This window comes from Scyliorhinus torazame, chromosome 11, assembly GCF_047496885.1.
Source record: "Scyliorhinus torazame isolate Kashiwa2021f chromosome 11, sScyTor2.1, whole genome shotgun sequence".
Taxonomy (NCBI): domain Eukaryota; kingdom Metazoa; phylum Chordata; class Chondrichthyes; order Carcharhiniformes; family Scyliorhinidae; genus Scyliorhinus; species Scyliorhinus torazame.
Window position 1 is genome coordinate 74,823,039 of NC_092717.1, and position 27,801 is coordinate 74,850,839.

Sequence of the window (27,801 nt, forward strand, 5' to 3'; positions counted from 1 at the left end):
GTGTAGGGTGTTGGTGAGGCCGCATCTGGAGTATTGTGTTCAGTTTTGGTCTCCTTACCTGAGTAAGGACATATTGGCACTGGAGGGAGTGCAGAGGAGATTCACTAGGTTGATCCCAGAGTTGAGGGGATTAGATTATGACGAGAGGTTGAGAAGACTGGGACTGTACTCATTGGAGTTTAGAAGGATGCGGGGGGCGGGGGGGGGGAATCTTCTTGAAACATATAAAATTATGAAGGGAATAGATAGGATAGATGCGGGCAGGTTGTTTCCACTGGTCGGGGAAAGCAGAACTAGGGGACATAGCCTCAAAATAAGGGGAGGTAGATTTAGGACGGGGTGTAGGAGGAAGTTCTTCACCCAAAGGGTCGTGAATCTCTGGAATTCCTTGCCCAGTGAAGCAGTTGAGGCTCCTTCTTTAAACGTTTTTCAGAAAAAGATAGATGCCTTTCTAAAGAATAAAGGGATTCGGGGATATGGTGTACGGGCCGGAGAGTGGAGCTGAGTCCACAAAGATCAGCCATGATCTCATTAAATGGCGGAGCAGGCTCGAGGGGCCAGATGGCCGACTCCTGCTCCTAGTTCTTCTGTTCTGATGTTTTGGCCTTTGTCTGCCTGATAGCCCGGAGAAGGATTTTGTTAGGGTGGCAAGATTCGGGAGCCGCTGAAAGCGGGTGTGTGGGTGAGCAACCGGGCAGAATCACGGAGGCTGGAGGTCAAGTTTGGTCTGCAAGGGTCAGCAGAGGGGTTCACCCAGAGATGGAAGTCATTTACACAATTTCTTCAAGGAGGATTGAGGGGTCGGGAGGTGGGGGGGGGGGGGGGGGGGGGCTACAATGCAAACTTTCCTCCAGCCTGGAAAAAATCTATTGACTCCCTGCTTCCTATTATTCAACCGTTTCTGTATCCATGTTACTACTATTCCATTTATTCCCTGAGCTATAACCTTTCCCACAAGTCTGTTGTGTGCACTGTATTGAATGCGTTTTTAAAAAAAATATGTTTATTCAAGTTTTTCAATAAATTTTTACAAAACATTCCAAAAAGGAAAGAAAATATACATAAGACAAGTAAAAAGGGAGACCTTACGCCATTCCCTCCAACAACTTAACCCACTAAACGTTAAACTATCTAACAAACTGAGATTTAAAATGGGGCAAACGCCCCTTACAATAATAAAAACAAGCCAAACCCCCTCCCCCCCCCCCCCCCCCCCCCCGGGGTCGCTGCTGCTCTTGACCTCCACCTAACGTTCCGCGAGAAAGTCTAGGAACGGTTGCCACTGCCTGGAGAACCTCTGCACAGACCTCCTATCCACCCTTAATATCTCCCCCATCCTCTCCAACTTGATGAACCCTGCCATGTCATTAATCCAAGCCTCCACGCTTGGGGGTTTCGCATCCCTCCACATTAGTAGAATCCTCCTCCGGGCTACCAAGGACGCAAAGGCCAGAACTCCGGTCTCTTTCGGCTCCTGTACTCCCAACTCATCTGATACCCCGAATATTGCTATCCTCCAGCTCGGTTTTACCAGAGTGTCCAAGACTTTGTACATAGCCTTTGCGAAACCCTTCCAGAACCCCTCTAGTGCTGGGCACGCCCAGAGCATATGGGCGTGGTTCGCTGGGGTCCCCAAGCACCTCACGCATCTGTCCTCCACCCCAAAAAACTTGCACATCCTCGCCCCCGTCATACGTGCCCTGTGAACCACTTTGAACTGGATCAGGCTAAGTCTGGCGCAAGACAAGGAGGAGTTAACCTTACCCAGGGCCTCCGCCTACAAGCCCTCATCCAGTTCCTCACCTACCTCCTCCTCCCACTTGCCCTTCAGCTCCTCCACCGAGGCTTCCTCCGCCTCCTGCAACTCCTGATAGATCGCCGAGACCTTGCCCTCTCCCACCCATACACCGAGGTCACCCTGTCCTGAATCCTCCGTGCGGGAAGCAGCCGAAATTCCCTTACCTGCCTTCTCACAAACGCCCTCACCTGCATGTACCTAAAAGCATTTCCGGGGGGTAACCCAAATTTCTCCTCCAGCGCCCCCAGGCTAGCAAAACCCCGTCGATAAATAGGTCCCCCATCCTTTTAATTCCCGCCCGATGCCAGCTTAGGAATCTGCCACCTATCCTGCCCGGTGCAAACCTATGATTATTCCGTATTGGGGACCGAATTGAGGCCCCCAACTCACCCCTGTGCCGTCTCTACTGCCCCCAGATCCTCAGAGTCGCCGCCACCACCGGGCTCGTGGTGTACTGTGTCAGCGGTAGCGGCAAAGGTGCCGTCACCAATGCTCCGAAGATCGTGCACACGCATGACGCTGCCTCTAATCTTTTCCACGCCACCCCCCCTCCCTCCATTACCCATTTCCGAATCATTGCCACATTGGCTGCCCAGGAATAACTACACAGGTTCGGTAGCGCCAGCCCACCCCCGTCCCGACTACGCTCCAGAAACAGCCTCTTGACCCTCGGGGTCTTACTTGCCCATACAAACCCCATAATGCTCCTGCTTACTCACTTAAAAAATGCCTTGGGGATGAGGATAGACAGGCACTGGAACAGGAACCCAGGGAGGACTGTCATCTTATCGGACTGCACCCTGCCTGCTAGGGAGAGTGGCAACACATCCCATCGCCTAAAGTCTTCCTCCATCTGGTCTACCAACCACGCCAAATTAAGCTTATGCAGGGCCCCCCAACTCCTGGCCACCTTGATACCCAAATACCGGAAACTCCTCTCCGTCCTCTTAAGCGGCAGCTCCTCCAGCCCCCTTTTCTGGCCCCTCGCATGCACCACAAAGAGCTCACTCTTCCCCACATTAAGCTTGTAGCCTGAGAAGTCCCCAAACTCCCCAAGGATCCGCATGACCTCTACCATCCCCTCCACTGGATCTGCAATGTACAAAAGCAGGTCATCAGCATGCAACGAGACCCGATGTTCCTCCCCTCCCTGGAGCAACCCTCTGCAGTTTCTCGATTCCCTCAACGCCATGGCCAGCGGCTCAATTGCAAAAAGCAAACAACAGAGGGGACAGGGGGCACCCCTGTCTCGTCCCACGGTACAACCTAAAATATTCTGATCTCTGCCGGTTCATAGATAAGCTCGCCACCGGGACCTGGTATAACAATTTGACCCACCCTATGAACCCCTTCCCGAACCCAAACCTGCCAAGCACTTCCCATAGTTACTCCCACTCCACCAGATCAAAGGCCTTCTCCGCATCCATTGCCACCACCTCTTCTGCCTCCCCACCCTCCGAGGGCATCATAATCACATTCAGGAGCCTCCGCACATTTGCACTTAGCTGCCTGCCCTTCACGAACCCCATCTGGTCCTCGTGTATCACTCCAGGGACACAATCCTCAATCCTTGTGGCTAGGACTTTTGCTAGCCGCTTGGCATCTACATTAAGGAGCGAGATCAGCCTATACGAGCCACACTGCAGCGGGTCCTTGTCCCGCTTGAGGATCAGCGAGATCAGCGCCCGAGACATTGTCGGGGGGAAAATCCCTACCTCCCTCGCCTCGTTGAAGGTTCTCATCAGCAGCGGACCCAGCAGATCCACAATTCGACCTGGAACCTATCAGGGCCCGGGACCCTACCCGCCTGCATACTCCCCAACCCCGTAACCAGCTCCCCTATCCCAATCGGGGCCCCCAGGCCTTCCACTTGTCCCTCCTCCACTCTCGGGAACCTCAACTGGTCCAGGAACCGCCGCATCCCCTTCCCCCCCCCTCCGGGGGATCGGACTTATACAGGTTCCCATAAAAATCCCTGAATACCTCGTTTATTTTAGCCGAACTCCGCACCGTGTTCCCCCCTTCGTCCCCGATTCCTCCAATTTCCCTCGCCGCCTCCCTCTTGCGTAGCTGATGCGCCAGCATCCGGCTCGCCTTCTCCCCATATTCGTACACAGCCCCCTGCACCTTCCTCCACTGGGTCTCAGCTTTCCCCGTGGTCAACAAGTCAAATTCCGTTTGGAAGCTCCGTCGCTCCTTCAGCAGCCCCTCTTCAGGGGAATCCGTATACCTCCTATCCACCCTTAATATCGCCCCCACCCTCTCCCTCCTCTCCCCGTGAGCCCTAATTGAGATTAACTCTCCCCTAACCACCATTTTCAGAGCCTCCCAAACCACACCAACCGGTACTTCCCCATAATCATTGGCCTCTATATATCTCTGAATGCACCCCCGGACCCACCCACAAACCTCCTCATCTGCCAACAGTCCCGCATACAAGCGCCATAACGGGCACTGGTCCCTTTCCTCCCCCAGCTCCACCCAGTGCGGGGCGTGGTCCAAAATCGCTATGGCCGAATGTTCCGTTCCCTCCACTCTTGGAATCAGTGCCCTGCTCACCACAAAGAAGTCTATCAGTGAATAGGCCTTATGCACGTGGGAGAAAAAAAAACCTCTCTGGCCACCGGCCGAGCAAACCTCCACGAATCCACTCCCCCCATCTGATCCATAAACCCCCTGAGAACCTTGGCCGCAGCTGGCCTCTTGCCCGACCTCGACCTGGATCTGTCCAGCACCGGGTCCAGATCCCCCCCCCCCCAATACTATCAGGCAACCCGCTTCCAGATCCGGGATCCGACTCAGCATGCGCTTCATGAACCCTGCATCGTCCCAATACACATTCACCAGCACCACCCGGGTCCCCTGCAGCCTACCACTCACCATCACATATCGACCCCCATTATCAGCCACAATGTTCAGCGCCTCGAACGACACCCGCTTACTCACCAGGACTGCAACCCCTCTATTCTTCGCATCCAGCCCCGAATGAAAGACCCGCCCCACCCATCCCTTTCTCAGCCTGATCTGATCCACCACCTTCAAGTGCGTCTCCTGCAACATAGCAAAGTCTGCCCTCAGTCCCCTGCCCTCAGTCCCTTTAAGTGCGGGACCTCTTGACTGGCCCGTTCAGGCCACTCATGTTCCATGTGATCATCCGGATCGGGCAACTGCCCGCCCCCGGCCGACTAGCCATCTCCTTTCTTAGGCCAGCCACGTGCCCCCGCCTCCCGCACTCTCCAGTCCCCCAGGCGGAGGACCCCCGCCCCAACTCTCCCTCTTATCTCCAGCTCCCCTTTGATCAATGCAGCAGCAACCCAGTCCCCCCCCCCCCCGGCTAGAAAACTGCCTAGCCCCCTTGCTCCCCCCATTGCACTCCCGTAAGTCAGCTGACTCCAGCCGCTCCCTCCTCTGCCAACGATCCCCCGTCAAAGTCCCCCCCTCCCCCTTCAAATCGATACGGACACCCCTCAGGCACTGCCCCTCCCATTGGACCACACCCCCTCTTCTTTAGCGCAGGAAAAAAGCCCACGATTTTCTACCTGGGCCGCCCCGTGGCGCAGCTCCTTCCTCCTGCAGCCTCTCCCCAATTCCCGACGACCCAGGGCCTCCTGCCACTCCCCCCTTCGAACGCTTGGAGCGGCCGCTCCAAAACAGTACCCATGCCCATTAAAACACACATATCACACCCAATCACCGCTTCCCACTCCCCAGCTTTCCCAAAACCTACAGCAAACCATTTGTTCGAGTCCAATTTTTCGTTCTGAATAAAAGGTCCACGCCTCCTCTGGCGTATCGAAATAATGGTGACGTCCTGAAAAGTGACCCACAATCGCGCTGGCTGCAACAGCCCGAACTTCACCCCCTTTCTGTGGAGAACCGCCTTGGCCCGGTTGAATCCTGCCCTCTTCTTAGCCAGCCCAGCACTCCAGTCTTGGTAGATGCAGATCTCCGTATTCTCCCACCTGCTACTCCGTTCCTTCTTTGCCCATCTCAGGACTCACTCTCTGTCCGTAAAGCTGTGAAACCTCACCACTACGGCCCTTGGCGGCTCATTTGCCTTAAGCCTCCTTGCCAGGACTCTGTGAGCCCCATCCAGCTCCAGGGGGCTCGGGAAGGCTCCTGCGCCCATTAGCGTATTCAGCATCGTGGCTACATATGCCCCGATGCCGGACCCCTCCACACCTTCAGGTAGACCCAGAATCCGGAGATTCTTCCTCCTCAACCTGTTCTCCAGGTCCTCAAACTTTTCCTGCCACTTTTTATGCAGCGCATCGTGCGCCTCCACTTTCACCGCCAGGCCCAGGATCTTGTCCTCGTTTTCAGAGGCTTTCTGCTGCACCTCACTAATCGCCGCCCCTCGAGCCTTCTGGGTCTCCACCAGCCTCTCAATCGACGCTTTCATTGGGGCCAGCATCTCTGCTTTCAGCTCCGCAAAGCAGCTTTTCAGGAACTCCTGCTGCTCCCGCGACCATTGCGCCCGCGCTGCCTGGTCTCCGCCCGCCGCCATCTTACTTTTTCGCACCCGTTCTTCTCTCTTCTCCAAGATCCTTTTTCTGACCGCTCCACTCCTGGTCCACTCCATGCAATGCTGGGGGAACCTTACTGCTGCCTTCCCACACCAGGAATCGTCATCCAAGTGCCGCTGGGGCTCCTCAAAAGGGCCCAAAAGTCCGTTCACGGCAGGAGCTGCCGAACGTGCGACCTACCCAGGCATAGCCGCAACCGGAAGTCTATTGAATGCGTTTTGAAAGTCCATGTACACCTAATCAGCAGTATTACCCTCACTGACACTTTCTGTTACCTCTTCAAAAAGACTCTAAATCCTGCCAGCCCGTGAGTCAGTCTGGTGAACCTTCGCTGCACTCTCTCTACGGCAAGTATATATTTTCCTCAGTAAAGAGACCAAAATTGCACACAATACTCCAAGTGCTGCCTCACCAAAGCCCTGAACAATTGTAGTACGACATCCTTGTTCCTTTACTCAAATCCTTGTCACTGAAAGTAAGCATGGAGGTGCAGCAAGAGTTAGGAAGGCAAATATGTTGGTTAGACTTCGATGCAAGCGGATTTGAGTAGAGGACAAAATGAATTAGCACTTGGAAAAATATGGATTAATAAATGAACATCAGCATGGGTTTGTTAAAGGTAAATTCTCTTTGACTAACCTGATTTGTGTTTATTGATGAAATAATGAAGAGGTTTAATGAGGGCAATGGAATTAATGTGTATATGAATTTGCAAAAGACATTTAATAAAATGCAATGTAATATGCCTGCAAGGAAAATCCATGATATGAAATTGGCCAAGAGCAGGAGTGAACAGTTCGTTTTCGGGCGGCCGATTAGCGTAGAGCGTGTTCCCTCCGTGTTAAGTTTTAGGACCATTGCTCTTTTTGTTTAATTTTAATTGTCTGAACTTGGATATGTGGGCAATTCATTCTTTTCAAACGTACTAAACAACGAGGACAGTTACAGGAAGACGCAGACTGAACTGGTGGTGGGAAGTCAAATTAATGTTTTGGGTTAGAAGGGCTGTGGGGAAAGAATAAGGGACCAGGTGTAATCGGGTAGCTCTTTCACAGAGTCGGCACAGCACGAAGGGCCCTCTTTCTGGGCAGAAATAGTGTTTTAGCTGACAAGGGAAACATGAGACATCAAACCCACGAATATTTTTGCACCGAAATTTGGAAACGATGAAGAGGTGCTACTGTGATAGAAACTTCATGACAAAGAAAAACTTTCAAAGAGAGCCATCATCACTCACTTGTTCAATACAATAGAGCTAAAGCCTCCTAGAAAGCGCCTTCTCCCGGCTCGGCTGTGTTTACACGGCCCCCGGTCCGGCTCGGCTGTGTTTACACGGTCCCCGGTCCGGCTCGGCTGTGTTTACACGGCCCCCGGTCCGGCTCGGCTGTGTTTACACGGCCCCCGGTCCGGCTCGGCTGTGTTTACACGGCCCCCGGTCCGGCTCGGCTGTGTTTACACGGCCCCCGGTCCGGCCCGGCTGTGTTTACACGGGGGCTGGTCCGGCTCGGCTGTGTTTACACGGTCCCCGGTCCGGCTCGGCTGTGTTTACACGGGGGCTGGTCCGGCTCGGCTGTGTTTACACGGTCCCCGGTCCGGCTCGGCCTCCCTCTATCGGTTGGACGGTAAACATCCGGTTCATTTGAACAGTTTTGGGCGGGAAGCGGCAGCGGCCGCCGCCATCTTGTTTACCGCTTCGCTCTCCCGGGTAGTGTTTGTGTGTGGAGCCGGAGGGAAACACCGGCAACAGGACGGAAGCAGAGCTGCAGCCGACTGTAAGTCCAAGGCGCAAACGCTCGACCGAATATGTTAACGGCGGTTAGCTGGCTCTTGGTGCCTGGTGCACGGCACAAGCTTTATTTATAGGTGGATGCGCACGTCAGCACTGGGGGAAGGAGCAAGGCCTCCTGACCCCGTTGTGGTCTTGCCTCTCTACTGGGTGCACTGTTTCAAGAGAGCGGGGGGGATCACCACCCCGACCTGGGCACGGGATGGGTGAGAAAAGTCTTTGCCGAGTTCGGCGAGGAAACTAGGGTAAAATGACGACAGGAGAAGGAGTACAGGAGAAGCGGCCCATCCCCGATCTCGGGTGACGAACTGAGCCGCGGTTGCCTGCCAGAGAAGCGGGTGGGACACGGAGGAAATTGCGGAGAGTCTGGGCCCTCGGCTGACTAATTTCCTTTCGGTTCCTCGATCGAGTGAAGAATCGTCCCGGGCCCCAGATATCACGGTCCCCAGATATCACGGTCCCCCGCTGCCCTCGCCTTTTCTGTGCGGACTTTAGCTGCATAACAGCTGTTTCCAGATCGTTTTGGGCCTATGTCCTGGTGTTATCGTGGTTGGAGCCTTGTAACTCCCAAGTGTTTTAATCCAGTGCCCGATGCACCGTCTCTCTCCTCCTCTTTCCAAATTTAACCTGAAATCTTTTATTTATTTACCCAGTTATTGCGGTTTACACACCTCAGCCGCCGCCTGACAGAATTCCTGCTAGGTACCAACGCTTAATCGCGCGCTTTAATCGATTTGTTTCTGTGCCCTGACAACACGAGCTCCAATCAATTACTATATATAGTCTTTTGTCCATTTTCTGCACTGAAAATCTCGCCTATTGTATTATCCTATTCGTAACATTGTGTTGAATTTGTAAACTTTCTGGTTGGCGATCTGTCTAAATCAACGGCAGGTATGATTCCCATTCTCCTTATAAATTGATTTTTGCTGCCCTCCAGCATGAGAAACGTTTATTTTTCATGTCTCAGCCCTGATCTCTTGAGTTCACTGGTCTGCCCTGACTGAATTTCTCCAACCCTTTTATGTGAGTGTAATGTTAACAAACTAACAAGTACTTTTATTATTAAATTTAGTTTTTGTGTGCTGAGAGAAGGTGGGAAAAGTTTGTTGGAAAAGGAGATTGAATCTGTACTGTCTAAATAAACACATTTTAAAGTAGTTTGAATACAAATTTCACCATTTAAGTTGGAAAGATGAATTTGGTGAGACCTGACCAGGTTTGATACGGAAAGAGAAGAGGACAGACACATTTGTGGAATTTTAAATCAATATTAATATTTTCTTAACTGGTCAGAATTTTCATGTGAGCCGCTGAATTTACTGTACAAAAGGAAATGCAGAAAAGAGAACATTTCAGTTGTGCAATATTAGTTTCTCAAATAAATTCAAGAGAAATTATCTTGATTATCTGGTAACTTATTTGTGTGGAGTGGGAATCGAATCTTTGCATGATAGTAACAAGGAGAAATAATTTATACCACTCTTTTCAGTCAAAGTTGTCTTGAAATGTGCAGCGGTTTACAACTTAGAAAATCTATACAAATTAGGATAGGGTAAGTGAGAGTTCTTGAATTTGAACACTTTTTTCTGTGCCAATAAAAACGCACAATATTTGGTGAAATCCACCACCTGTTAAACATATTTAGCATTATTTATATGGCACAACGCTGCAAGGCTGTAATTCAATCTGTTACACTGATATGCTTAAACTCTTGAATTACTGCATTGTTGACAAATGACTGTTGTGCAATGTTTTATTCTTAATGATGACTGCAGTTCTTCTGGAGAGATGACTTAATGTGTTCACAAGTCCTGCAATCACCTCCCAACCATATTACTAATTTCTGTTTCTAGTGTTCATCTCTTATGTATCTTACTGTGTGAACTAGAAATACGAGACTTTAAATACAATTTAGACATTTGAAATATGGATGGAATAATGCAATGTAGCCAACATGATATTCTGACTGATTTATAAAATCTATTTCTTAGTGTTCCACAATAGTTCATCCAACTTTTAAATGTGTTCAGAGGGATTGTATTAACAATACAAACCCAAAGATTAAGCATTCTGTGGAAAACTGGGCTTCTTTGATTTTGCGTATCAGCTGATTATGTTGTATGAATGGGGATAGAAACATTAATGACAAATGAAGGGGGCACTCAGAGCACATATCTCTGCCAAGCTGTGTTAACTCAATGTTATCACAGTTACACTGTTCTTCTTTGAGATTTTTCCATGTTTGGTTGATGTTTTGTAGCTACGATGCTGAAAACAATCTTTCTATTAAGAGCTCCCATCTCACTGAAGAGGGTTAATACCAATCCACAACCTGCTCTGAAAATTCTCTTCACATTTTTGACAGCTGTGACAAATTTGATCACAACAGCTGATACAATCCAGAGCATTCTAAATAAAACCCACAACATTATGAAAACATTAATTAACAAATCTTGTTTTTTAAAAAAAACCAGGATCTGGAACTGCATCTTTGCCAAAAACTAATCAGTTCTTCCTTGGGCCGCCATACCCTGTTTTGTACCAAATATTATTGAAATCCATCCATTAGAGTTTGAAATATGTCATTTAGAAACAGATGAACAAATGGGACGAAAAACATTAGCTCTGCTCACCTTCAGTGGCAAAGGTAAAAATATAAATCGTACATGGTGATTATATTAATAAAAATGGATATTGTATATGGTTATTACATTGAGATTTGAACGTTAACTTGTAATTTGAAAGGAGTTGGGTTAATGTAGCATCTGATTTTATTCTCGTACTTCATGCTACCATATCTAGAGTTTTGTGCATTTTATGAAATGTCCAGACACCACTTTGTAGTTTCCAGATTGACTGGAACAAAAAGATTCAGGCTGCCAGTGCATTTTTCCATAAAAATTACTTGGATTTCTTTGAGGTTTTTTTGGTTCCAAAACCATGAATTAATTTTGAAATTAAAAAATCCCATCGTTTAATTTTGCAATTCTCCGTCTTTAAGTGCAATTGTTTCATGTCAAGAGTTTTGTTTAAAAACAACTTCTAACAATTCTAAAAATGTTGTCTTTATATACATTATTCGGCAGTGTGTGACTATTTTGTAATTTGGTGTACCCGTATAACTGATTGCCGCAGTGTAATTTTATGACTACCCACTCTGTAGCATTTTACATATTTAAAACAATGGCTGTCTTTTTGGCGACGAACTTGAATAAATGTCTGCTAATTTCGTTGGAAGGACTACAGGACTACGCGTCATATTAATTTTACATAAAATTATTTTGAGAGATCTTTAATGTTTATGGACTCCATTTTGACTGGATATAACACCTCAGAACACCTCCATAAGCACAAAAATATGTTAAGTTATTCTGTTTGTCCCCTGTCAACACAAGATGGTGGCAAAGACGACCACCAATACCTGTCTGCGTATACGCACTTGACTGAATGTGTGCAGAATACCACTGATGGATTTTGTCCTTCCATTTGGGGTTGGTTCAGGGTTTATTTTTAAATTATAAAATACCATTGTAAATTAATGGGGCATGGTCAACGAAATGAGTGGAGAACTGCAGTCACATAGAGAAGAAATCAGAATGTAAATGGGTCCATGGTGACTAGCTTACAGAAAGAATAAGCTCTAAACAAAAAATGCTGAACAGAATAAGCAGTATTTATGTTGATTAAAGCTCAGGTTAACAAGTCGGAGGACTATGCCTTGTCGAGAACTAAAAGGTAAATAATAATCTTTATTCTCACAAGTAGGCTTACATTAACACTGCAGCACGTTGGTGCAGTGGTTAGCACTACTGTCTCACGGCACCGAGGTCCCAGGTTCGATCCTGGCTCGGGGTCACTGTCCATGTGGAGTTTGCACATTCTCCCTGTGTTTGCGTGGGTTTCTCCCCCACAACCCAAGGATGTGCAGGCTTGGTGGATTGGCCACGCTAAATTGCACCATAATTGGAAAAAATGAATTGGGTACTCGAAATTTATTTTTAAAAACACTGCAATGAAGTTACTGTGAAAAGCCCCTTGTCATCAGATTCCGGTGCCTGTTCAGGTACACCGAGGGAGAATTCAGAATGTCCAAACTACCTAATAGCACATCTTTCAGGACTTGTGGGAGGAAACCGGAGCACCCGAACAAAACCCACGCAGACACGGGGAGAACGTGCAGACTCCGCACAGACAGTGACCCAAGCTGGGAACCGAACCTGGGACCCTGGCGCTGTGAAGCAACAGTGCTAACCACTGTGCCACCCAGATATCATCCCAGATCCTCGCTAAAGATTATTGTAATTTATTTTCCTTCAATTTTGTGCTGCCTATTCCTTTGCTACCAGTGATGTCCACAGCTATTTTATTGGCACTACCATGAAAATTTTAAGTGAGCTGTTTTGATCAATTGCTATAGGTAAGCATTTGGATTTGAACTAATACAAATTGATGCCAAATTGTGTTATTTCAATTAAGTTTGCAATGATGCTATATATCAATCAGTTTAAGACCTGCGAGTAGTTTATTACTGTCTCCTCAATACCATTTTGCACATTTGTAAGTCCTACGTCATTTGTAGCTAAATTGATTTGTCAACTTTGGAAATTTTTTGCGTCAATTCCATCTGTACTGTTGAAATGAAATGAAATGAAATGAAAATCGCTTATTGTCGCAAGTAGGCTTCAAATGAAGTTACTGTGAAAAGCCCCTAGTCACCACATTCCGGCGCCTGTTCGGGGAGGCTGGTACGGGAACAGGTGCCGGAAATACCATGTTAATTTTCCAGTGCTAGAAACCAATTAGGTTAAAATTGAGAGTTTTTTGTTTATGTATCTCCATTCTAATTTTAAAAAAATCTCCAATAGTAATTAAAGGAATTAGTCATCACAGTTGTAAAGTTGATTTGAGTGTCAGAGAAGTTGTTTAACAGTAATTAAAATGTACCGTACTGTTAAAACCCCACGTTAACTGAAATAGACAAGCCCTGAATTTTTCTGGTGAGTTTACTTCATACCTAAGATAAACTTAGCAACAAATGGCAGGTCTTTGGTACTATGCAGTTTTTGGAGGTGCAGTACATCTTGGACAGCAATCTGCTCACTTCCTTCTTTATATGCATTTGTGTGAGACCGCTGAAAATAGCGGTCTGATTTCTATGTACGTAATTGCGAGGCGTGGCGCAGTGGTCAGCGCTGCTGCCTCACAGTGCTAAGGAGTCGGGTTTGATCCTGGCCTTGGGTCACTGTCCATGTGGAGTTTGCACATTCTCCCCGTGTTTGTTTGGGTCTCGCCCTCACAGCCCAAAGATGTACAGGATCGGTGGATTGGCCACACTAAATTGCCCCTTAATTGTGAAAAAAAAATAATTGTGCACTTTTATTTTTAAACGTAATGGTTAGTGCTGTTAACCTCACCATTGTACAGTATACAGCTCAAAAGGGGCCCATTATATTTAGTATAGAACATAGAACGATACAGCGTGGTACAGGCCCTTCGGCCCACGATGTTGCACCGAAACAAAAGCCATCTAACCTACACTATGCCATTATCATCCATATGTTTATCCAATAAACTTTTAAATGCCCTCAATGTTGGCGAGTTCACTACTGTTGCAGGTAGGGCATTCCATGGCCTCACGACTCTTTGCGTAAAGAACCTACCTCTGACCTCTGTCCCATATCTATTACCCCTCAGTTTAAAGCTATGTCCCCTCGTGCCAGCCATTTCCATCCGCGGGAGAAGGCTCTCACTGTCCACCCTATCTAACCCCTTGATCATTTTGTATGCCTCTATTAAGTCTCCTCTTAACCTTCTTCTCTCCAACGAAAACAACCTCAAGTCCATCGGCCTTTCCTCATAAGATTTTCCCTCCATACCAGGCAACATCCTGGTAAATCTCCTCTGCACCCGCTCCAAAGCCTCCACGTCCTTCCTATAATGCGGTGACCAGAACTGTACGCAATACTCCAAATGCGGCCGTACCAGAGTTTTGTACAGCTGCAACATGACCTCCTGACTCCGGAACTCAATCCCTCTACCAATAAAGGCCAACACTCCATAGGCCTTCTTCACAACCCTATCAACCTGGGTGGCAACTTTCAGGGATCTATGTACATGGACACCTAGATCCCTCTGCTCATCCACACTTCCAAGAACTTTACCATTAGCCAAATATTCCGCATTCCTGTTATTCCTTCCAAAGTGAATCACCTCACACTTCTCTACATTAAACTCCATTTGCCACCTCTCAGCCCAGCACTGCAGCTTATCTATATCCCTCTGTAACCTGCTACATCCTTCCACACTGTCGACAACACCACCGACTTTAGTGCCGTCTGCAAATTTACTCACCCACCCTTCTGCGCATTGATAAAAATGACAAACAGCAACGGCCCCAGAACAGATCCTTGTGGTACGCCACTTGTAACTGAACTCCATTCTGAACATTTCCCATCAACCACCACCCTCTGTCTTCTTTCAGCTAGCCAATTCCTGATCCACACCTCTAAATCACCCTCAGTCACCAGCCTCCGTATTTTCTGCAATAGCCTACCGTGGGGAACCTTGGTATGTGGTGATACAATGGATTTGAGTATCCTTTATTATGCAAAGTAGTGATAAACGAGTGACAAAATCCATCGCAGGTGTTACATCTATAAATGTTAATAAATGGAAATGAGATGTGTTTTTTTTTAATGCTTTCATGGGATGTGAGGTTGCTGGCAATGTTGCTGCTTTTAATTGTCACGGAGAAGCTGGTGGAGGAGCTGCCTTTTGTAAACCACTGAAGTCTGTGATGTAGGTGCACCCACAGTGCTATAAGCTTGGGAGTTGCAGGATCTTGACCTGGCGATCAAAAAGGAACAGCAATATAATTCCAAGTTCGATGATATGTGACTTGGAAGTGGGCTTGCAGGTGGTGGGTGGTAGTTTCATGTGGCTACTTCCCTTGTTTTTCTGGCTGGTAGTGCCTGGGTTTGGGCAATGCTGATGATGGTGCCTTTGCAAATTGCTACAGTGCATCTCATAGATGGTACACAGAATGATTACAGCATAGAAGGAAGCCTATTATGTCTGTGCTGGCTCTCTGCTAGAGTAATTCACATAGTGCTACTGTCCTGACTTTTCCCTATAGCACTGTAAATGTTTCCTTTTCAGTAAATGATCCAACTCTCTCTTTAATGCCTCCACCATACACTCGGGTAGTACATTCAGATCCCAACCATGAGCAGTTTTTAAAAAAATCCTTGCGTTGCCACAGATTTGATTTGTTGTCACATGTACCGAAGTACAATGAAAAGTATTTTTCCGCGGCCGAGGGAGAGTACACAGTATGTACATAGTAGACAAAAAGAATAATCAACAGAGAACATTGACAAATGGTACATCGACAAACAGTGATTGGTTACAGTGCGGAACAAGGGGCCAAACAGCAAATACATGAGCAACAGCAGCATAGGGTGTCGTGAATAGTGTTCCTACAGGGAACAGATCAGTCCAAAGGGGAGTCGTTGAGGAGTCTTGTAGCTGTGGGAAAGAAGCTGTTCCTATGTCTGGATGTGCGGGTCTTCAGACTTCTGTACCTTCTGTCTGATGGAAGGGTCTGGAAGAAGGCAGTGGCTGGGTGAGGGGGGGTCTCTGATAATGCAGTCTGCCTTCCTGAGGCAACGGGAGGTGTATACAGAATCAATGTGGGGATGGCAAGCTTGTGTGATGCATTGGGCTGAGTTCACCACACTGCAGTTTCTTATGATCTTGGACCGAGCAGTTGCCATATCGAATGCAGCCGGATAGGATGCTCTCTGTCGCACATCTGTAGGAGTTTGTGAGAGTCGATGCAGACATGCCATATTTCTTTAGCTTCCATTAGAAGTAGAGACGTTGTTGGACATTCTTGACTGTTGCATCAATGTGAGTGGGACAGGCTTTTGGTGATAGTGACCCCCAGGAGCCATTTCCACTTCGGAGCCGTTGATGCGGCCGGGAGTGTGCCATGCTACGCTTCCTGAAGTCGATGATCAGTTCCCTGGTCTTACCGACATTTAGAGATAGGTTGTTTTCGGTACACCATGCAACTAGGTGATTTATCTCTCTCCTGTAATCTGATTCGTCGTTGTTTGAGATACGGCCCACAGATTTTGTTTGATAATGTACCGTGTCAAATTTTCTGTGTTTAAAAGTGTTACCTAAGTGTGAGTTTTTGTTAGGAAATGCACTGCTATGAAATGAAATGAAAAATGAAATGAAATGAAAATCTCTTATTGTCACAAGTAGGCTTCAAATGAAGTTACTGTGAAAAGCCCCTAGTCGCCACATTCCGGCGCCTGTTCGGGGAGGCTGGTACGGGAATTGAACCGTGCTGCTGGCCTGCCTTGGTCTGCTTTAAAAGCCAGCGATTTAGCCCTGTGTGCTAAACCAGCCACCAGCTATGCGTATTGAGATTACTCAACTGGTAAAACCAGTGGTAAATTGGTCGCCTCTCCTTTATGGAGTACTTGGCATTAAAACCTTCAACCATTTAAAACTACTCAGACAATCTTCCTTAGTTTATTCAATGAGTGTTAGGTTGTCGAGGCATTTGGAACAAGTTCAAGGAATATATGATTTTTCATAGAAATAACTGTTAATTTTCTACATTCGTTGTTGTAGATGACCTTTTTTGATTTGAATACTAAACTTGTTAACAATGAAAAAAAAATATTGGGGGCCTTTAACAGAGTTTTTGTCAGAGGTCGGATTTGTCCAACCATTCCTCACAGGATAAACCCCTTCACCCCAGGATTCATCGAGTGAGTGTTCTCTGAACTGCTTCTAATGCAGTAATGTCTTCTCTTAAATAAAGAGTCCAAAACTACATCATAGTCTAGATGTGGCCTCACCAATGTCCTGTACAACATTAGCAAAACATTCTCACTCTATATATTGCATTTGCCTTCCTAATTACTCTGCATACTAACCGATTGTGATTCATTTACCAGGGCACTCCAATCTTTCTGTCTGCAGTTCCCCCCCCCCCCATTTAAATAACATGCTGCTTTTTAATTTTTTATATTCTTCTTGCCAAAATGGACAAGTTCATATATTCTCAAATCATATTCCATCTTTCATATTGCTGCCCAGTCATTTAACCTATCTATATCCCTTTGCAAACTCCTTGTGTTCTCTTCCCAACTTGCTGTTCTACCTATCTTTGTGTCATCAGCAAATTTAGTAACCATACATTTGGTTCCATCATCCAAGTCATTTATATAAATTGTAAATAGTTGAGGCCTCAGCACTGATTCCTGTAGCACTCCACTTTCAACCAGAACAAATTATGCCTACTCTATTTCCTGTTTGCTAACCAAATCTCTATCCATGCTGATATGTTAACCTACAGTGTGAGCTTTTATTTTGTGTGCTGACTTTTGATGTGGCACCTTGTCAAATGTCTTCTGGAAATCAAAGTATAGCACACCCGCAGGATCCCCTTTATCTAAGTTACTTACTCAAAGAGCTCCAATAAATTAGCCAAGGTTCCCTTTCACAAAACTATATTGACCCTGCCTGATTGCGTTGACATTTTCTAAGTGCCGTTGCTTTACCTTCCTTAATAGATTCCAACATTTTCTGTATGAATGATGAACCCCTTCACCCCAGGATTACAGGTTAACCGGCCTGTGTTTTCCTGTTTTCCGTCTCCCACTCATCTTGGAGGAGTTACATTGGCTATTTTTCAATCTGATGGAACCTTTCCAGAATTTAGGGAATTTTGGAAAATTAAAACCAAGACACTACTATCTTAGCGGTTACTTATTTTAAGACTCGAGGATGGAGTCCATTAGATCCTGGGGACTTGTCAGCTTTTAATTCAAATGATTTTCTCATTCCTCTTTCCCTGGTGATTATAATTGTTTATGTTCCTTCCTCCCTTTCACTGCCTTGATGAATACTTATTTCTGAGATGTTATTTGTATCCTCTACAGTGAAGACAGAAGCAAATTATCTGTTCAATTCACCTGCCGTTTCCTTATTTTCCATTATTGATTCCCCAGACACTCTGTAGAGCATCATTGTTCACTTTTATTTTTTCCTTTGTAACTACCTGTCGAAACTCTGATTATCCATTATTATATTTCAAACCATCTTTTTCTTGTACACTTAATTGCGCCCACATTTTTTTTTAGCCATTCTTCACTGGTTTTTATATTATGTCCAGTCTTTTAACCACCACTAATCCTGACAGATCTATATGCTTTACTATATTTTAATCTTTAGGTCCTTCCCCCTAGACTCTTCTTTCTCACAGGCATGTATCTTCCCTGAGTATTATCAATATTTCTTTCTAAATGTCTACTACTGCATCTCTACTGTCCTTCCCTTTAACCTAATTTGTCAGCTCACTTTAGCCAGCTTTGTCTTCATGCCCATTAAATTTTCTTTATTTAGGTTTAAAGCACTAGTTTTAGATCCATACTCCTTGCCCATAAACTGAATGCAAAATTCGGTAATGTTATGAACGCCCAAGTTTCCTTTATTATAAGGCCATTAATTAATCGGTCTCATTGCACATTATCAAGTCTAGCATAGCCTGCTCTCTTGTTGGCCTTAGAAGGTGTGCTGCTCTTTGAAGATGGCCTGAAAACATTGCATGAATTCATCTTTGTATTTTTTGGAGACCCTGCTAAACTGCACTTGTGCATGGCCGCAAAGCAGCCTAAAATGCATCCTGCAGATTCAATTCTGGGTTAAATACAATGGCCATGACTGCAAAATAAATTTCAAATGCCATACACAAGAATAACTAACTTTACACAATAACATTTTGCAGGGGTCTTTGGTGGAGATTACCTGCATTTATTTGTCTTGCCACTTTGTGACAAGCCTGAAGATTTAATTTAAAAAATGTTGGTCACAACGGAGTTCAGGAAGTACTCTGCAGCTCTGGGCTGAGAATATTCATGAACATCCAAAGCTAGAGCTCATACCGATTTGATGGATACCACCATTTCTTACACCGTTGTCAAGTTTTACTGCAGCCATAATTGGGTTTCCCCAGTATCAGATGTGCCCCAGCTCCGTTTGATCCAATTATACTGATATTCTTTGCTGCATATGGTACCACTAAATGCTTAAATCTTTGATTTTGGCTTGTCCTTCACAGTAAGATACCTAGATAGCAATATGCAAGTACCATACGTATATATCCATTGTGAGACTTATAAAAAGTTTTGCCAAGGGAGGACAGGAAGAGATTAACTGTAATTAATTTACAAAGTTGGATAATTGGGGTGATCATTTTGGTAGAATCAGCTGTTTTTCTTTCCTGCCTATGTAATGGTGTCCAGGATAGGCCACAGCAATGTTTGTTACTGTCCCAAGAAAGAGTGCATAATCCACTTCAGTTTAGAGTATAGGATTCCTTTTTCTTTCAGAATACTTGTTGCTTTATTTGATTTCTTCACACAAACTCACCAATACTTTGGCTTTCTAATTTTCTAGACAGCACGATGGCACAATGTTGAGCACTGCTGTGTCACAGCACCAGGGACCCAAGTTCAATTCCGACCTTGGGTGACTGTGGAGTTCGCACTTTATCCCCGTGCCCGCGTGGGTTTCCTCTTGATGCTCCGATTTCCTCCCACAGTCCAAGGATGTGCAGATTAGGTGGATGCTAAATTGCCCATTTGGTGTCCAAAAGGTTAGGTGGGGTTACGGGGATAGGCGTGGGCTTAAGAAGGGTGCTCTTTCCAAGGGCCGCAAACACAATGGGTTGAATGGCCTCCTTCTGCACTGTAAATTCTATGAATAACACACACAGAATTGGTAAATATTATTTGAAGACCCATACTAATACAGGTGAGCTCAACAAATGCGTCTAATCTTGAAATTGAACACAGACTGCCAGGCTGTCAAAAGCATGTTTTACATCACTGCTTCAGCGATTGACATGTTTACACTAGCATATTCTCTCAAAGCAATATCACAGCATCCTTAAAACATCACTTGAAAGGAATGTTATGTCGATCATTTGTTAGCTCAGTACTGCAACTTTATATTCAATTTATTCACTAAATCTGTGTCGGAACTATTTTTTAAACATTATTTTGATTCATTGCTTCATGAGACAAGGTGAAAACCATACAATTATTTTTAAGAAATTTGGAACGTAGGTTAAAATATCAGACAAACTTCAAGCTTTGAATACAACAGATTTACAGTTAACAGAACTTTACTGAACTAATCCTGCTCGATCAAATATGGCAATGGTTATTAAACATTAGGTCGATAAAATGTTATGCATTAGCCATCACTTTTCTATGTTCTATCCCTTTAACCACACTGCTTTGAGTGATATTTACCCACTGAAAAATTCTCTGTTTCAAACATTTCCCCGCCATTCTTTGGCCTTGGGAAGATCTTAATTTTTGTAATCTGCATACCCAGACTTGAATTTTTAAAAACTTAGGCAATATTCCTAGCTATGGATTATTTTAGATCTGAGAGCACGTATGATTGTGGAGCAGTGACTAGAGTCAGTTTTGCAATGGTGATTTGCTGACCAATTAAACCACTGGTGCATTCGCTGTCAGGCCTACAGATGAAAAATAGCTGTTCAGGATGTTGGTATCCATGGAATGGTAGGTCACTAAATTTCCACCTTCTAACAATAAGGGGGAAAAGGAAAATACCTGGAGAAAAGCACACCCCAAGGGATTAGATGCAGAGCATAAAGTTGTGGGAGCAGACCAAATCAAAGAAGTGATGTCAAACTGACATCACTAATCAATTCTTAGAGAGGGGCTGCAGAATCCAAGGCATGTAAAGCAAGTTTGCGTGACAAATATCTGCATAACACGTTTTGCCTGTTTAGTTTTTAAATATAATTCAAGAATTTGGAGAATGAGAGTGAGGGAAAAGAGATCATTGCATAAAAAATGAAGGAGCTGATTGGTGAGGTTTTAGGGTTTTTGTAAATCATTGACGAACCGTAAATCTATTTTTGGTAAATTTAAGTAGTCTTAATCATAGAATCATTCCAGTGCAGAAAGAGGCCATTCAGCCCATCGTGTTTGCACCAACTCTCTGAAAGAGTACCCTACCTTGGCCCACTCCCCACCCTATCTCCATTACCCCACCTAACCTGTACATCCCATGACACTTAAGGGGCAATTTTATGATGGCCAATCCACCTAACTTGCACATCTTTGGACGGTCAGAGAAAACCCACGCACTCACTGGGAGAAAGTGAAACCTCCACTCAGACAATTGCCCAAGGCTGGAATTGAACCTGAGTTCATGGCGCTATGAGGCAGCAGTGCTAACACACAACTGACTAAAAGCTACTTCTAGAAAGCTCAGATGGTCGAACAGATTGCCTATCTGGAATGCAGTGCACAGGAGTTTGTGGATAAGGAGACTGTCTTGAGTGAACCACTCTGCCGTAAAAGTCTCTCTCAAATCTCTCTGGTTCAGGGTAATTTGAATTAGAGTGGGGAACTAGGTACGGTAAAGTTGCCATAATCACAAATGACCATAAGCTACTTTCCCCTTTAAGGGGGAGAGCACGTGCCATAATCCCAGATCACCATAGGCTACTTTCCCCTTTAAGGGGGACAGCTGACTGGTGGTGATTTAACCTGAGGATCACCACACTTCAGATGAGGGACAAGTTTGAGAAGGCAGGCCTTCATGAATAACTTCAGCTAGTACAGAAATTGAACCCGTGCTACTAGACTCGCTCTGCATCACAAAGCAGCTGTCTAGCCAACTGAGTGTGAAACTATATCCAATGCGACCCTATTTTAAACTTGAAAATTAATACAATTCAAGATGCCAACAAAACAAAAGAGCAATAAAGCGCAGTAACATTCAGTACATATTTATTACAGATTGCAGTTTCTACATCAATACAACATATATAAATATGGAAATCCTGGGTCCTTGATGATTGGGCTGCCTCTGGTTGCTGAATCCATATTCGTTTCCATTTCCACCGGTCTGAGAAGCTGCTCCAGAAACCTCACTAATGTGTTTATGCAGCCACTTGGTTGCATACAGCACCCCTGATCAGAGTTGTCATAGGCAATCAATGTGTCCAACACAGAGGGTTTGTCTTGTGATTATCTCTGCAATGAGACGGAACAAGGTAATGGGGCGGGTGATGAATGTGATTGTATTGTTTTCGCCTCAATTAGGGTTGCGGCCCACAGTTTAGGAGCTGCTGTGTAAGGGTATGTGGCCCAAATTAACATTCTTTATGCAACCACAAGGATTACAAATACAAATCGAACTTGGATACTGTATAACATGGTAGCCAATATGGAGACATGGCTGAAAGTCAGGATTGGAAACTAATGGTCTACAGGAAAGATAGGGAAAATGATGGGGAAAGTAACCTTGAAAGGAATAATCAGATCATTATTGTGAAGATAGAGGATATAATGAGTGATGAGCAGGCAGTGCAGGCTTTAAATTTAAGATTGAATTATGAAATAGAAACTGTACCTGAAGTTGTGTAAAGGCCTCCTGGCTTTGAAGTGATACCTGAGATTAGGCAAGCATATGGAACAATAATAGTTTTCGTAGAGAATATAGATTGGGAGAAGCTAACTAGCTCATGTCAAAATGGTAATGACTTTTGTGTGTGTGTCCAGGATAGTTTTTTTTTGTCTGAATGGGCTGAAATTTCATCCCAGATTCCCAACCCTGCGCTGAGCTGGGTCAGGAGCTTTGGAATGCCAGCAGTGGTCCAAGGAAGAGATTTTCGAAGAAGTAGCCAATTTGGTGGTTGCCTCTGAAAACCCTATACAACTAAGAGCAGTGGACTCAAAAGTCTGGAGAGCCAATAAGAAAACCTCTAGTAATAAAAGAACTGTAGCCCTACTGTCAGAGATGGGTTCTGCTGAAGTAATTGGGGGGGGCGGGGGGTTCTGTTCTCAATTGCTGACAACAAATGTGGGAAATAAAGGCCATAAGGGTTCGGGCTTTTGACCAGGAGGGAGATAGAAGCTCCCCCCATACCCCTGCCTTCCCCATTGTGACATGTCAATAAGACATGAGGAGCTCATAAAGTCCTTGAAACTTTATTCTTTTGGCTTATTTAAAAATGAATTTTGGTGAACCAAATGACGACTGCTACAAGTCACATGACTCAAAATTGGCCACGGTTTCTGGAGATTTCCAACGGCAGTTACGAGAACAGAAGTTCCAGCCTCACCCTTGTGGAATCTCAAGCCTAATTTTTAACACATTATAATCTACAAAACCAGAGGACCAACAGACAATATGGCTCTCCTAGTCTGGACTACAACAAATGGAGAGAAATACCTGCAGAGGTACGAACAGCCACCATCCCATTTTTGAGGGGAGCATGGATTTTGGCCAACTATTTTAATAACAGCTTGTTGAGCTGCAATTAACTCCAGTGGGTGTCATCACATGATCCAAGCATCTAGCCTTGGTGCAGGTATTCAATATTACATCTCTAGCCTCATTACGCAGTCTGCTGACTTATCACCAACCTGCAAACCTCTGACAGTAGGACTCCAGACTGAGCAACCAACCTGCAGCAAGCCCTACTTGAAACCTGTTTATCTGGAAACCACAGGCCGTTGTCTGCCAGGCAGACCAAGTCTCTGAATGTCAAATGAATCTCACTATGGCACAACCATAAAGGAATTCTGCACTTCTGTGAGGAACCCCCTCACTGGATTTTCACAATGAAGGTACCATGTCTGGATTCAAACTTCCTGGACTCTGGAAATCCTAGACAAGCTCTTTGAAGTTGTTTATAGGGTGGCACAGTGGTTAGCACTGCTGCCTCACAACTACAGGGTCCCAGGTTGAATTCCAGCCCCGGGTGACTGTGGAGTTTGCACTTTCTTCCTGTGTCTGCGTGGGTTTCCTCTGGGTGTTCAGGTTTCCCCTCAGAGTCCAAAGATGTGCAGGTTAGGTGGATTGGCCTTGCTAAATTGCCCCTTAGTGCGCAAAAGGTTAGGTGGGGTTACTGGGTTACAGGGATAGGGTGGAGGCGTGGGTTGAAGTAGGGTGCTCTTTCAAGGGCCAGTGCACACTTGACGGGCCGAATGGCCTACATCTGCACTTTGAATTCTATGAATGATGTGAACTGATTCCTATTTCAGTGTTTCTTTTGGCTGTTAAATTATTTATAGTTGTAAAAGTCCTCTCCCGCGTGTCCGGTGTGTGAAGTTGTGTGAATGAACTAAACCTCTGATTTAATCATGTGAGCATGCTGTTGCTCACTTAATTGATGACACAAAGCAAGGGTTTTTGGAATAAGCTCAACAGCCTATTTTAAAACAACAAATGTCTCTGCTTACAGACAGATGGTGAGAGAATGAAGATAGTTTAATTTTACCTCTCCTAGTTGAATGGAGCCGTTGGTTCTGACAGATATCAAGCTTGCCAATGGGAGGCTGCCACTGCTTCACAGGCAACCTCCTGGCTTGAAGGGTGCTCTCGTGTCTGGAAAACTCAGGCAGGTCAGGAATATGTACTTCTGGTGACATCATGAGAACATAGAACATGACAGCGCAGTACAGGCCTTTTGGCCCTCGATGTTGCGCCGACCTGTGAAACCTCCTTATGAACCTCAATCCCGTCTCGTCTAGTAGCCTGTATCTCGGTATTCTCCTCGACAACATTGTCTTTTTCCTGTGTGAATACTGACACAAAATATTCATTTTGTGCCTCTCCTATCTCCTCTGACTCCACGCACAACTTACCACTACTGTCCTTGACTGGCCCTTCTCTTACCCTAGTCATTCTTTTATTCCTGACATACCTATAGAAAGCTTTAGGGTTATCCTTGATCCTACCTGCCAAAGACTTCTCATGCCCCTCCTGGCTCTTCTTAGCTCTCTCTTTAGGTCCTTCCTAGCTAACTTGTAACTCTCGAGCGCCCCAACTGAACCTTCACGTCTCATCTTTACATAAGCAAGTCGCAGGAAAGTTGTCTCCCACCGTGGTCCTTTTTTCAAAGAGGGAATCTGAGGGAGACATGATGGTGGAGGCGGCTGCGGCCATCATGGTACACATGCTGACTGTGTAATGGCGCAGGAGCTAGAGAAGCACAAGGACGGAGTCTGCACATTCTCCCCGTGTTTGCATGGATTTCCTCCGGGTGCTCCGGTTTCCTCCCATAGTCCAAAGATGTGCTGGTTAGAATAGAATAGAATAGAACATTACAGCGCAGTACAGGCCCTTCAGCCCTCGATGTTGTGCCGACCTGTGAAACCAATCTAAAGCCCAGCTACACTATTTTATTATCATCCATATGTTTATCCAATGACCATTTAAATGCCCTTAATGTTGGCTAGCCCACTACTGATGCAGGCAGGGCAGTCCACGCCCCTACTACTCTCTGAGTTAAGAACCTATCTCTGACATCTGTCTTATCTATCTCCCCTCAATTTAAAGCTATGTCCCCTCGTGCTAGCCATCACCATCCGAGGAAAAAGGCTCTCACTGTCCACCCTATCTAATCCTCTGATCATCTTGTATGCCTCTATTAAGTCACCGCTTAACCTTCTCTCTAACGAAAACAGCCTCAAGTCCCTCAGCCTTTTGTTGCTCGTTTTAGCCTTAGTTTAATTGCTCTAATTCTGTCACCTTTGCTCTTGAATCGCCAGGTATCTTTCTGATACCGCCACGTGGTTCAAGTCCGAGTAATGATTAATAATCCAACACACCGCTTAGTAAGAGTTAAATAAGCGCTCGTTTATTATATACAGCAATCAATACTTATACATTAATTCTACTTCTAAGCTACTTCCTACAACTAACAGGCCAATACTTAACTTTGGAAATGGCCCACCAGGTCAGGGAAACGAATGGCCTTTCGAATGGGTTCTGAGCCTGCGGGATTCAAAAGCTGGTACAAGTCGATAGTCAGGAGTGCCTATCTGGTAGCGATCGTTGGAGTAAAACTTACGTTCTCTTGCAGAAGGGTCTCGAAGGGTGCGGAGCGGAGAAGAAGGGTCGATTTGAACTTGGCCCCTATTATAGTCCCCAGGGACTTCCCGCCTCTCGGGGCGGACCTTGTACCTGGTTCCAAGTGATTGGACTTGGTCCCAATCACTTGGTTCGATATTCTCCAATACTGGAGCGATTTCTTGATCGAGGGGTGGTCGTTTACCTCTCTTTGTGTCAGCTCCTGCTGGAGCCGAAAGGTCTGGGTCAGCTTTGTGTGTCTATTTTGTATCAATTGTTCCCGGGGATTGCTGATTAATATGCAGATGGCTGGGATGTTGTCATGTTGATGGCTGCAGGTATCGGTTTGGTCTGGCTTCTCCAGAGGCGAATACACTGTTTTACCTGCAGCTGTCTGTTTGAGTCCTGTTGGCTGATTTTCCCATCAGCCTCTTCCGTTCGCCATTTTAAATCGGGGTTTGGCCATTCTAATCGGGAGTCAGCCATTTTACATGGCTACATTCCCTCCTTGTGATCCTAACGCGAAGCGTGAAGGATCACATCATTATTGTTACTTTCCATTCCATGACCGGGGGGGACACCTCCTACATGGCCTCTGCACTGACCATAGTATGCACAAACATTTTAACTAACAATTCTAAGGGCGCTATGTCAGACAGGGACATGCATTCCAATATAACAAACTTGGAACCTCTAATTTATCCTTAATATACTACCCTCGCTAAACATTCCATTATCCGACCTTCCTCAATCATACAACAAAAATCACAGTATATCATACAATCTTTCCTGGCTTGGCAGTCAAGCTCAGGGTCATACAAATTTTTTTTTGTTCATGAAAAGGTTTTGTGCATCTCTTTATTTACAACAATAAACGCAAGTGAATGCACTTTATTATTTTATTATAGATGTCGGGGGTCTGGTCGGGGCTCTCCTCCATTTACGTAGGCGCATAGTCTGCACTACACAGCAGAGTATCGCCAACGTTAACAGTGTTTCGATCACGTAGGACAGGGAGTACCAGGTTATGAACCTGGCACACCAGGAAGATGCAGGGTTGCTGGTGACTGGGCTCTGGGTACTGCGGGGCAGTGAAACATTAACGGCTGGGAGGTTTGAAGTCATGGGGTTCGCGTTCACGCGCAACCAAATGTCCAAAAGCAGAATGTTGATCACGATGAAGGAAGACCTCATGGCTGTCCTCTTTCCTTCTCTTTCTTCTCTTTTTATTTTCTCCGGTCCTGGAGTTCTGTAGAAACAAGCATAATGTCTGTAACTAGCTTTGTTTAATATCTGGTATGCTAGTATGTCTGTCCTTTGGTGCCAATTATTCCCTTATAATTGGTCACTATGTGTGACTCCCTCATTTTTTTCCCCCCAAAACCAAATTTTAGGACACGACACACTTCCCAATGACGAGCCAGTGCTGATTTACCATCCAAATGTTCCAGGATGTAAATAGCAGATGGCAGGCAACCTAAAGGTTCCCTAAAGAAACAAAACTTTTTGAAATGAAAAATGCCAAATGAGGTGCGTATGGGCCGCGACGGGTAAGAGGTGGATGGAGTCCCCGGGTAGGACGGCTACCAATGCCGTATCTCCCCTACCCAAGTGTGATTGACCAGCGGGGGGGGGGGGGGTCTCACGCCGTTTCTCCACTGCCTGAGCAACCGACAAGAACGGGCAAAAATGTAGTCATCGTGGTGGGGCTGCCGTAGTGGTTCTATCCCTCGAACCAGAAGAGCAGTTACGAT

The 27,801-nt window shown here is 45.6% G+C and overlaps 1 protein-coding gene and 1 long non-coding RNA gene across 4 annotated transcripts in view; one reads left to right on the forward strand and one right to left on the reverse strand.

Moving 5' to 3' along the window:
* Positions 1-7,713, reverse strand: part of LOC140385351 (uncharacterized) — a 30,137-nt gene extending 22,424 nt beyond the window's left edge. The window contains exon 1 of the long non-coding RNA XR_011933339.1: positions 7,562-7,713. This is a non-coding gene — a long non-coding RNA (uncharacterized lncRNA). The remainder of the gene's footprint in view (positions 1-7,561) is intronic.
* rad21b (RAD21 cohesin complex component b) overlaps positions 1-27,801 on the forward strand; it is a 146,702-nt gene that overhangs the window by 27,766 nt on the left and 91,135 nt on the right. For 2 of the 3 annotated variants that reach the window (XM_072467416.1, XM_072467418.1), the window contains exon 1: positions 7,947-8,096. The exons of the other annotated variant lie outside the window; for it this stretch is intronic. The gene's annotated coding sequence lies outside the window, so the exon portion shown is untranslated. Of the gene's footprint in view, positions 1-7,946; positions 8,097-27,801 lie in introns of those variants that run through there. 3 annotated transcript variants of the gene reach the window in all.